Here is an 11,471-nt window from a genome sequence, read left to right on the forward strand (position 1 = left end):
ATGTAAAATACAATGTAAAATAATATACACAGCTACACAAAATTACTCATATAGGTCTTTTTGTTTTTTTATGCCAGTCCTGGATCTTGAACTCAGGGACAGAGCAGTGTTGTTGGGCTTTCTCAAGGCTAGAGCTCTATTACTTGAGCCACAGCACCACTTCTGGCTTTTTCTATGTATGTAGTATTGAGGAATCAAAACTGAATTTTCATATATTCTAGGCAAGCACTCTATCACAAGGTCAAACTCTCAGGCCCTCGTATAGGTCTTTTAACAATAAAATTATATTCAGTGTCTTCATTTCAGCTGTGTAGAATTCAAGATTTTTTTCTTCTTGGATTCAAATATTTGGGTATTATTTGTATTTATTACTATATAGTCAACATAGTAAAAAAGAGATTTGGGATCTGTAATAAGGAGGCTAAAATATTATATTAGATTTCTTAAAGTGATTATATTTTAGTAAAATTTTCCTTGAAGGTAAACAATGGGTTAAACTATAACACATTCCAAAGTCTTTTATAAGAAGTTGTTGGAATGTGGATTATGAACATATTTCAAAGCAGGAATACAATCCAATAACTATGAGAGTTCCAAGTCAATAATCTCAAAACTAAAAACAATTATAGTTGATAATTTAGGTTTATAAATTTGAAGAAATATGCAATTGTTTTCAATTTTATCTCACAACCATATAGAGTCAATTATACTGTTTTCCATTATGGAAGACTAATTAGCTACACAAACTGGCACATTTGCAGAGCAAGGTATCATAATTAGGATTTCAACTTTTAATTTCTAAGTGTCTATTGTCATTTACTGCCATATGCTGAGTTAGTGTATGTATGTCTTTCAAAACATATTTCTTATAAAATTATTTTAATCTTTCCTTTGAACTAGAGCACATTGAGATGAGAAACAAAGTGTTTTTTTAAACATTTTTTAAAACAGAAAAGTGTATCTTCCAGTATTTGTAACTTCTAAAAGTTTGTTTTCTATATATTGGTAGCATCTCTAGTGTTTATTTGACCAAAAAAATTTCCTACAAATTTACAGTTCAATTTGTCTTCAAACAAAGATGATAAATTCAACAATATATACACAAAATAAATGTATTGGCAGATTAGAAATGATGTGGAAAGTAATAAATTGATGATTTGTCATTGGTTGTTAATTTTTTTCCAAAATTGCTAGATTAGTAAATTTGATATTATTCTGGCAAATAAAGTGTGCGGAATCAGATGTTAGAGTTTCAAGACATTTTCTTAAATTAATACAGTATAAATCTTATTAAGTAGAGGACAATGAGATGAGAAAACTGATGCAAAGTGTAAGCTGTTTTTGCTGAAATGCTAATAAATATATTAAAAAGTTGTTAGAGGCGGATGCTGGTGGGGATGTGGCAAAAGGGCATGCTTTAACACTTTCAGTGAGAACAGAAGCTTGTTCAACCACTCTGGAAAGCAGTATGGAGGTTCCTCAAAAAACTAAAAATAGAGTTTAGTTTATAACCCAGAAATTTTACTCTGGGCATCCACTGAATTGACCATAAGCCAGGCTGTACTAAAGCAACCAGCAAGGCCATGTTCATTGGAGCATTATTTGTTATTGCCAAGATAGGGAATCAACCCAGTTGTCCTTCAGTAGGCAAAAGTATCAAGAAAACCAGAAGTGGTGCTATAGCTTGAGGAGTAGGATGGTAGCCTTGAAGTGCAGAGCTCAGGGACAACTCTCTGGCCTAGAAGAAGGGTGGTAACCTTTGAGGTGAAGAGCTCAGGGACTGCACCCAGGGCCAGAGATCAAGCCCCAGGACTGACAAATAAAATAATATTTCATGCTAATATGTGCACAAATGTTCCTCTGAACACACCAATGTATACCCAGACTGAAAGAATGACATTGGATTTAAAATAGGATAACTTTTGATGACACAGTATAAATCTGAAAATATTATTTTATATTACGATTAAGAGTTTAAAAGTGCTTTTATCAGAATAATGCACTAACTAATTAGGGTATTTATTATATGTAAGACTTGATAGAATAGATAAATTTGAATTTGCTTAACATTTTTTCTAATTATATTAATTATATTTCTAATTATATTAGTTCATATATTTGCATCCAATCCACCTAGACATGCAAGTTCAATACTCATGAAAATGCACACAAATCTCACTGGATGAAAATTAAAAACTATAACCTGAAAGTATGAGAAATAAAGCTACCATTAAAATTATATAATATTAAATGTTTGCACTATTGTACTTTTGCATATACAAAATCATATCTTAGACGTTAAGTAAGTAGTAATTTACTAAATCTGCAATGCAAAAGTGATTATTACATTTTACATTGATTTTTCTGATTAACATGAAAAGTTGAAAAAAATGTCCCTATTATTTAGATGATCTCTTTTTATTAAAGAATTTATTAACATTGATTTTTATATCATATTTCAAGTGACATGTTTAACAAACAGGTACTCAAGAAGGGAATCTCTATATATAGTCATTGGCACTTAGATTTTAGAACATAATTAAAATTAGGCTGAGGGTTTGTATGTCATAGATACTGCATATTTTGAGAAAATGAGTATGACTAATGCACTTAAAAATAAAAATAGTTTTCAGAATTTTAGAAGCATAGATATTGAAAAAAACTGTGACATTATGTCAGTAACCTAACTTTTCAATACATTCTAAAATTAGCAAGTGTGATGTGATGTTTTTCAAGACTAATTTGGCCATTTGTGGTCTTTTGTGGATTTTTTTCATATGCTATCAATGAAATGGAAATATGGAATATGAGAAAATGCTAGTAAACTATGTGAAAACATAATCTACCCCAGTAAATAAGGAACTCATAACTCTAAAGCAAAAAGTCTAGTAATTCAATTCAAAACAAATTAAGCATTTGAACAGATATTTCCCAGAAGAAGACACATAGTAGTCAATAGGTATATAAAAGACGTGTTTATGCCAGTCACAAGAAAATGCAGCTGAAAACCACAGTTGACATATTTTAGCTATATAAGGATTGCTATTCTCCAAAAATAATGCAAAGAAAACAAAGGAAGTCTTTTCAAGAAGGCAGAGAAACTGAAATTTTTTATATTGTGAATGAGATGGAAATTGACACCAGTCTTTGTGGGGAAAGGAGGAGGACTTCTTTTTAAAATAAAAAAGAAGTATATGATCCAGCAAATATATTTTGAGTATCTATCACAAAGAATTGACTTCGGGATATAAAATAAGTTTTGACTCTCAACAGTAGTCACAAAAGATGATGTGGGAAAAGTCCTGGATTGCCACTCACAAATCAATGATAAAAACCCAGTGTGGTGGCTCACGCCTGTTGTCCTGACTACTCAGGAAGCTGAGATCTGAGGATCAAGGTTCAAAGCCAGTTCAGGCACAAAAGAACCTGAGACTCTTATCTCCAATTAACCTCTAGAAAATGGAAAGTGGGGCGTGGCTCCAGGGGTAGGGCAGTGGCCTTGAGCTGAAGAGCTCAGGGACAGCGCCCAGGACTAGTTCAAGCCCCATGACCCACAAAAAAACAAAACAAAACAAAACAAAAAATCAATGATAAAAAAGATTGTGAAATACCTTTACATTAATTATTTAGCCTTCAAAAAAAACACATTATGTAATATTTGCAAACCATACACTAAGTGAAAAAAGCCGATCACTTAAAGACAATACATTCAAGTATTATCTCTAGTAACATACTTCCACTACCCAGACCCACTAATAGTCTATTTCACTATGAACACATTCATTGATGAAGGTTTTTAGTTCCCATGTGATCCAATCATTCTCAGTATCTGGACTCACAAACTGACGACCACCATTATGACACATTAGCCTCTGGGGGGACTCTAAATACAGAAATAGTAACATTGTTTCACTTTGTTCTCTTTTCTGGCTTCCTGCTTGACTGTTTGTCTCTCTGCTTGCCTTCGTTGATCTTTTACTCTTTCTCTCCCCATTATATAGCTAGCTGTTAGTCACGCTACCTTTAATTTGTAGTCATATGTTATACCTGTAGTCATATTTCTTCTGTTGAACATCCTACTTACTAGACATGATAGAAGAATATTTATTTCAGATTTGGAGATAAGTGTGACTTAAATTTTTCATCCTCTGCCATTCTGTACAGGGATCTTCAGAAAGAAAAGAAATAGAGACATTTTTTTCTTCAGTTCTAAGTGTCAGCCTCTAATCAATGGTAATTTCTACAGGTGGAAAAGTCATTAAACCCCCATCTTGTATCTGTTAAACAGAGAGCTGGAAGAGTGGTTAGGGCAGTTCCCACCATGTCTCAAAATCATCAAGGTGTAAAAAAAAGCTGGGAGGAAAAGATTAGAATATACAGTAATTTGAGTAATGAGCCCAGGAAAATAATCTAATAATCTTCATGGGTTTGCTAAATAAAAGAAAGAAGATAGGATTTATCCCAGTTTTGATTTGTAAATACCTATAAGAGCATTTTTTCATCTAAATTTAATCTTCAGGTTCCCTCATGACACTATACAATGTGACTGATATTAGGGTTTTATTTGTTTTTGTTTTTGTTTTTTTTTTTTTTTGCCAGTCTTGTGGCTTGAACTCAGGGCCCACTTTGAACAACTATAAGTGTTGACTATGTAATAATTATGCACACTATTAATAAATCCATGTCCTATTAAAAAGTTTTGTGGCTTTTGGAAGAGATTAAATGGTTTGAACTTTATATTTGTGATCTAATATCATTCTAGGATAATTTTTAATATTTAAATTACCTTGGAATTGAGAAGAAATCAGCTTCAAATACTAAAATAACAGCTAGTTACATATTTTATATTTAATTATAATAAGACAGACACATAACAAGATTTATAACAAAAACCTCAAAAATAATTTCTTTGACTGCATAACATTAAATATCCTCATTTATGAATCTGGGTAATAAAGTGGATATTATTTTTTATTAAACTCAGGTTTGATAAACTCAGAACAAGGTAAAGGATACAGTTATTAATGAGCATTATCCTATTTCACAATATTAAAATGAAGGAAAGGCCTTAAATTTTTCTAAGTGTAAGTTTTTATATAATTCAGTTCTATGAAAGCTATGTGCTCCCAGATATATCTATTAATTGGTTTATGTAAAATAAGAGGGAAACTAGGTGACTTATGATATAGGACTATAGTGATCAAAATGGTTATTAACCTTTGAATAAGATTCTAGAATCTATTCAAAGAGGGTAAATGAATCATTTGGGGGCATCATTGTACAGCTATAATATTCTAATCATCTTCCTAGAATACATTTAATATGTGTACAATTATAATTGCACATATTGAAATTTTCCCAAGAAGATTATTGGATTATTACGTGTTTAATTTTATCTTTCCCAAATATAAATTAATTTCTTTCTTCACTTCCATGAGAAAATAATGGCTTAGCTCTACATCTGCCTCCATTTATTACTGAATTAGCTGTTCTCTTGTTTTATTGACCTTCCACAGGAAAGCACTAATATTGTGGCATCTGTTCAGAAGCTTAGAACATTCTCCACATTTAGTTATAAAAATGTAGGAAGAGAACTTAATAGGGGAATAGTATCAGGGAATTAAAAAATATTCCATGTAACAACCGTAAAATATTCATCATCTCTTTATAAATAATGGTTTGCTTAAATGGCCCTTGATGTTTAAAAGTAAATTAAGCCGAACTCTCCCTTCATAGAGGTAAAAGCATTTTTTATGACAGAATTTATGAGAATTCTGAGAATAATAAATTAAAATAATAGAATAATATAAAATATGCACTATGTAAATAAAATAATGCAATAAGCAAGTTTATAAAGTGAATATATAAAATATAAGCATATACTATGAAATATATAATGTCTTGAAGTAGGTGCTTCTCTGAATCATTTTGTGTATTTACTCTATGTTGCAATCCTCAGTATGCATTCTCTTCTTTCTCCCTCCCTTTCTTTTTCTCTTTATTTCTGGTGATTTGGAAAAAAATAGCATAGCATTAAAGGAGACATGGCATTTGGAGATCTGATAAAAGTGGAAAAATATGACCTAGTCGGTCATTATTTATCATAGAGAATAGAAATAAAGTTTGCATTGCATTTGCATCTACAGCTAACCTGTACAATTGCTTTATCTCTAAATATATATATATGCGTGTGTGTGCATATATATGATATCTATCATTTATATATATTTATGGCAAGGGCAACTGTTGTTTTTGCCTAATTGTTCACTGTTCTCCTTTGTGACATAAACAAACTACTATTTTACATGAAGGTAATTAGCCCATAGGATCAAAACAGTGTGTGCTAGGGAATTTCCTGACCTACTTTTGACCAGCCTCTCACAATTCTTGATTTTATTTAAATATGGGGAAGATGGAGTTGGTTTTCCTACTATAATTACTCACTAAGTAGGGAAATAGGTCTAGTGATACACAACAGACATATTTCCCCTACGAGATAAGTCAGTACTTTACATGCTATAGACTTCTTATCCTTAAAGGGAAGGTATTCTCAGAAACTATTATTGTGTTATTTTCCTGGGAAAGAATAATGTTAATTGACAGGATAATTTAAGCAGTAGTTATTTGTTGCTATTGTATACCCTAAAGTTTAAAAGACAGTGTTGGACAAATACTCATATGCACCTTTTCCAAAACTGGAAGTGACAACAAAAATTAATTATTTATCTCAATTTTTGGAGATGAAGGATGCAGAGATGAAAATCTACTCTTGGAGAGCTGTTTCTGCTAATTGATAAGCCAGCACTTAAAGCCCTCACGTGATGTCAATAAGCTCAACATCAAAAAAGATGTTAAAATTGTCTATGAATAAAATGTAATTCTAAACAAAAACATTAACCTAATTACCAGATAAGACTGTCACTGTATTTCTGTTCAGATATGTATGACTATAGACTAGTTATTTTGGAATACACACAGTACTCATTCAAATATCATTTCTTAGTCTACTTTTCAAACTGTTTAATTATCTGGAGGCAGAATAGAAAATCTAAATACCCAGGGGAATCAAGGAATGTTGAAATGTGAGAATTGTTGACTTTGGGCTTTGGGATGATTTCTCCTTTGTATCATGGTATTGATGGGATTTAAAATTTTTTCCTGACAGTTTACACTTTCTCTACAATTGCCTTTATATAACTCACAATTTTATTTTATCTTATTGATTATTATTTTAAGGTGGAAAGCCATATAATGAGTGATTGTTATCCTTAATGAATTATGTTATTTCTCATCTCTTTTGCTGTCCCTTGGTCGTCTCACATTGTTATAGTATTTTACTTTGCTATCTGATATATTGTGTATATGCTTATTTGGTTATTTGAAATAGGATAGGGAAGGGGGGAAAACAAGATGAGGGGTGGGGGTGGGGGGAAGGAAATGGGGACCAAGACATGAGAAAGGGTATCAATGTTTGTGAAGTAATGCCCCTTCTATCTGGTGAATATAACAACCCTTCTAATAATTACAATTAAAATATATGAAAAACAAAGAAAAGTGTGACCACTTCCCTCATTTTTACCCAGTTTTTCCCTTGACATCCTTCCCCAGCAAGTTCATATTCAAAAAGATAAAATACATACTTATATACAAAATTTTTAGTGTGAATTGCTGCTAACCTAGTTCATCTTTTGTCCAATGCTGTGCTTCCCCTACCCTCCCATAAACGTTTAAACTTTCATATAAGACAAAAAGTAGAGAAATCAAAAACAACAACAAAGGAGGGGAGGATAAAAAGTAAAATAAATAGCTCTTGTTTCCATTTTTAAAGTTCATTTTTGATAAACCTCATTTTATATAATCACATGCACATAGCTATGTGCATTGAGCCCTTGCGGCCTTCTCATAAAAATAGCCTTCTTTTGTCTTACTGTGTGAATGTTTATAGAGTCTTGTTTAATTTTTCATTTAATCTGAGTGTAATTTTTTGTCTTTTACTACCCATTGTGTTTACTTTGAGATTTATATATACATTCTAATTATTATAAATGAGGCGAATCATGCAACCTGTTTCTTTGGGTCTGGCTTACTTTGCTTAATGAAATTTTTTCAAGTTTTTCCATTTCCTTATCAATGAGGCAATACAGTTCTTTTTGATGGAAGGATAGAATTGCATTGTGCACATATACCACATTTTCTTGATACTTTCATATACTGAAGGACAACTGGGTTGATTCCATATCTTGCCAATGGCAAACAATCCTGCATTGAACATGGTTGTGCTGGTTGCTTTAGTGCAGCCTGGTTTGTGATCAATTTGATGAATGCCCAGAGTGGAGTTGCTGGGTTACAAACTAAACTCTATGTTTAGTTTTTTTATTAAAGAATTTATTAACATTGATTATTACATCATGTTTCAAATGACATGTTTAACAAACAGGTGTTCAAGAAGGGATTCTCTATATACAATCACTGGCACTTAGTTTTTAGAACATAATCAAAATTAGGCTAAGGGTTTGTATATCATAGATACATATTAATTTATGAAATAAAACATTATGCCTATAGAGTCACAGGTTTTTATGTCTATGTAGTTATGTTTACATTTCCAATACCATGTCCATAGCATTGGGTATGCAAATATTGAGTCCTTGCTCTTGTACTGTTTGGATCTAATAGCCACATATTAAGCATACAATGTGCCTTTGGTTCTTTTGGTCTTGACTTGTCTCACTCAACATGATTCGCTCTAGGTTCATCCACTTCCCTGCAAATGCCATTATTTTATCTTCTCTGTTGGCCATGTAGAATGCCATTGTATATATACCACATTTTCTGTATCCATTCATCTTCACTAGGGCATCTGGATTGTTTCCATCGCCTGGCTATTGTGAATAGTGCAGAGATGAACATAGCTGAGCAGGTGTCCTTATCATATCTTGGGTTATGATATTCAGGATAGATGCCCAGGAGTGGTATGGCAGGATTGTAGGGAAGATCAATTTTCGGTTCTTTAAGAAAACTCCACACTACTTTCCAGAATGGATGAACTAGTTTACATTCCCACCAGCAGTACAGTAGGGTTCCTTTTTCTCCACAAACCCCCCAGCATCTGTCATTGTCTGAGTTCAAAATCTTGGCCATTCTTGTTGGGGTAAGGTGGTATCTTAGGGTTGTTTTTATTTGCATTTCCTTTATGACCATGGATGATGAGCATTTTCTCATATGCTTTTCTGCCATTTTAATCTCTTCTTCTGATAAGTCTCTCTTTAGTTCCCTTGCCCATTTAGTGAGTGGTTTGTTAGGTTTGGGGGGATTAGTTTCTTGAGTTCCCTGTAGATAATGGATATTAAGCATTTGTCAGATTTATTATTGGTAAATATCTTTTCCCACTTGATTGGCTGTCTCTCTACTTTTGTGACTGCTTTTATCTACAGATACTTTTTATTTTTAGGTAGTCCCATTTTTCGAGTCTCTCAAATCTGTTGTGAACCTGGGATTCTGTTCAGGAATCTTTTGCCTGTGCCAATGAGTTCCAGTGTCTCTCCTACTCTATCATGTAGCAGTTTCATGGTTGAGGTCTTTGATTCACTTTGAGTTAATGCTTGTGCATGGAGAAAGGCTAGGGTCAATTTTTAGTTTTTTGCATGTGGCTGCCCAGCTTTGCCAGCACCAATAATTGAATAGGCTGTGTTTGTTCCACTGTATATCTTTGGCTCCTTTGTCAAATACAAGTTAACTACAGGTATGTGGTTCTATTTCTGGGTTGTCTATTCTGTTTCATTGATCTTCTGGTCTGTTTTTGTGCCAATACTGTGCAGTTTTTGTTATTATGGCTCTATAGTAGAGTTTGAAATCTGGTATTGGAATACCACCAGCATTACTCTTTTTGCCTAGAATTGTTTTGGCTATTCTAGGTCTTTTCTTGTTCCATGTGGACCTTTGGATTTTATCTTCTATTTCAGTAAAGAATGTCTTTGGGATTTTGATGGGGATTGCATTGAATTTGTATATCAATTTTGGCAGTATAGCTATTTTCACTATGTTGGTTCTCCCTAGCCATGAGCATGGGATGTCTTTCCATTTCCTAGTGTCCTCTTTAATTTCTTTCATTAGGCTTTTATAGTTTTCATTAAATAATTCCTTTACATCTTTGGTTAAGTTAATTCCTAAGTATTTTATTCTTTTGGGGGCTATTGTGAATGGGATCATTTTCTTGATTTGGCCTTCTGTTTGTGTATTGTTGGTGTACAAGAAGGCTACTGACTTCTGAAGATTGATTTTGTATCCTGCCACTTTGCTAAAGTAGTTTATTAATTCTAGGAGTTTGGGAGTGGAGCTTGTTGGGTCACTCAGATAGAGGATCATGTCATCTGTGAATAGGGATAGTTTAATTCCTTCTTTCTCTGTGTGGATGCCTTTGATGTCCTTTTCTTGCCTTATTGCTCTAGCTAAGGGTTCCAGCACTATATTGAAGAGAAGTGGAAAGAGTGGGCATCCCTGTCTAGTTCCTGATTTTAAGGTAAATTGTTCCAATCTTTCACCATTTAGTATAATACTGGCTGTAGGTTTGTCATATATGGCTTTCATTATTTTAAGAAATGTACCTCTTATTTCTATTTTTTCTAGTGCTTTCAACATGAATGGATGTTGTATTTTGTCAAATGCCTTCTCCACATCCAGAGACATTATTATGATTCTTTTCCTTAGCTCTATTGATGTGATGTATTACATTGATTGATTTGTGAATATAAACCAGCCTTGCATCTGTGATATGAAGCCTACTTGATTGTAGTGTATAATTCTTTTATTTGTTTCTGGATTCTGTTGGCCAATATTTTACTGGGAGTTTTGCGTCTGTAGTTTTCTTTTTTTGTTGGGTCTTTCCCTAGTTTGGGGATGACAGTAAATAATATTAGCTTCATAAAATGAGTTTGGTATTGCTCCTTCTGCTTCTGTTTCTTGGAAGAGTTTCTCCCCCAACATGGGAGCACCCAAATATGTCAAACAAACTATCTTAGAATTAAAGAACAAGATAGACTGCAACACAATCACAGTGGGAGACCTCAATACACAACTCTCAAGAAATGACAGGTCAACTTAACAAAAGTTAAGCAAAGACACCATCGACTTAAACTGCACCATAGCCCTGCTGGGCTTAAAAGATATACACAGAGTCTTCAACCCAACGGCGAAACTTTTTACATTTTTCTCAGCAGCACATGGAACACACTCCAAAATAGATCATATAATAATAGTTCATACAAAAAACTTAAGCAGATACAAGAGGACTAATATAATCCCATGCATTCTATCTGACCACAGTGGAGTCAGACTAGTTCTGAACAATGCAGTAAAAGTCAAAAAAAATTCAATCACTTGGAAGCTGAACAATAAACTCCTGAATAACTCCTGGGTTACAGATCAGGTCAGAGAAGCAATTCAAAACTTCCTTGAATGAAATGACAATCAAG

Source organism: Megascapheus bottae, chromosome 4 (assembly GCF_031878675.1).
Source record: "Megascapheus bottae isolate mThoBot1 chromosome 4, mThoBot2.hap1, whole genome shotgun sequence".
Taxonomy (NCBI): domain Eukaryota; kingdom Metazoa; phylum Chordata; class Mammalia; order Rodentia; family Geomyidae; genus Megascapheus; species Megascapheus bottae.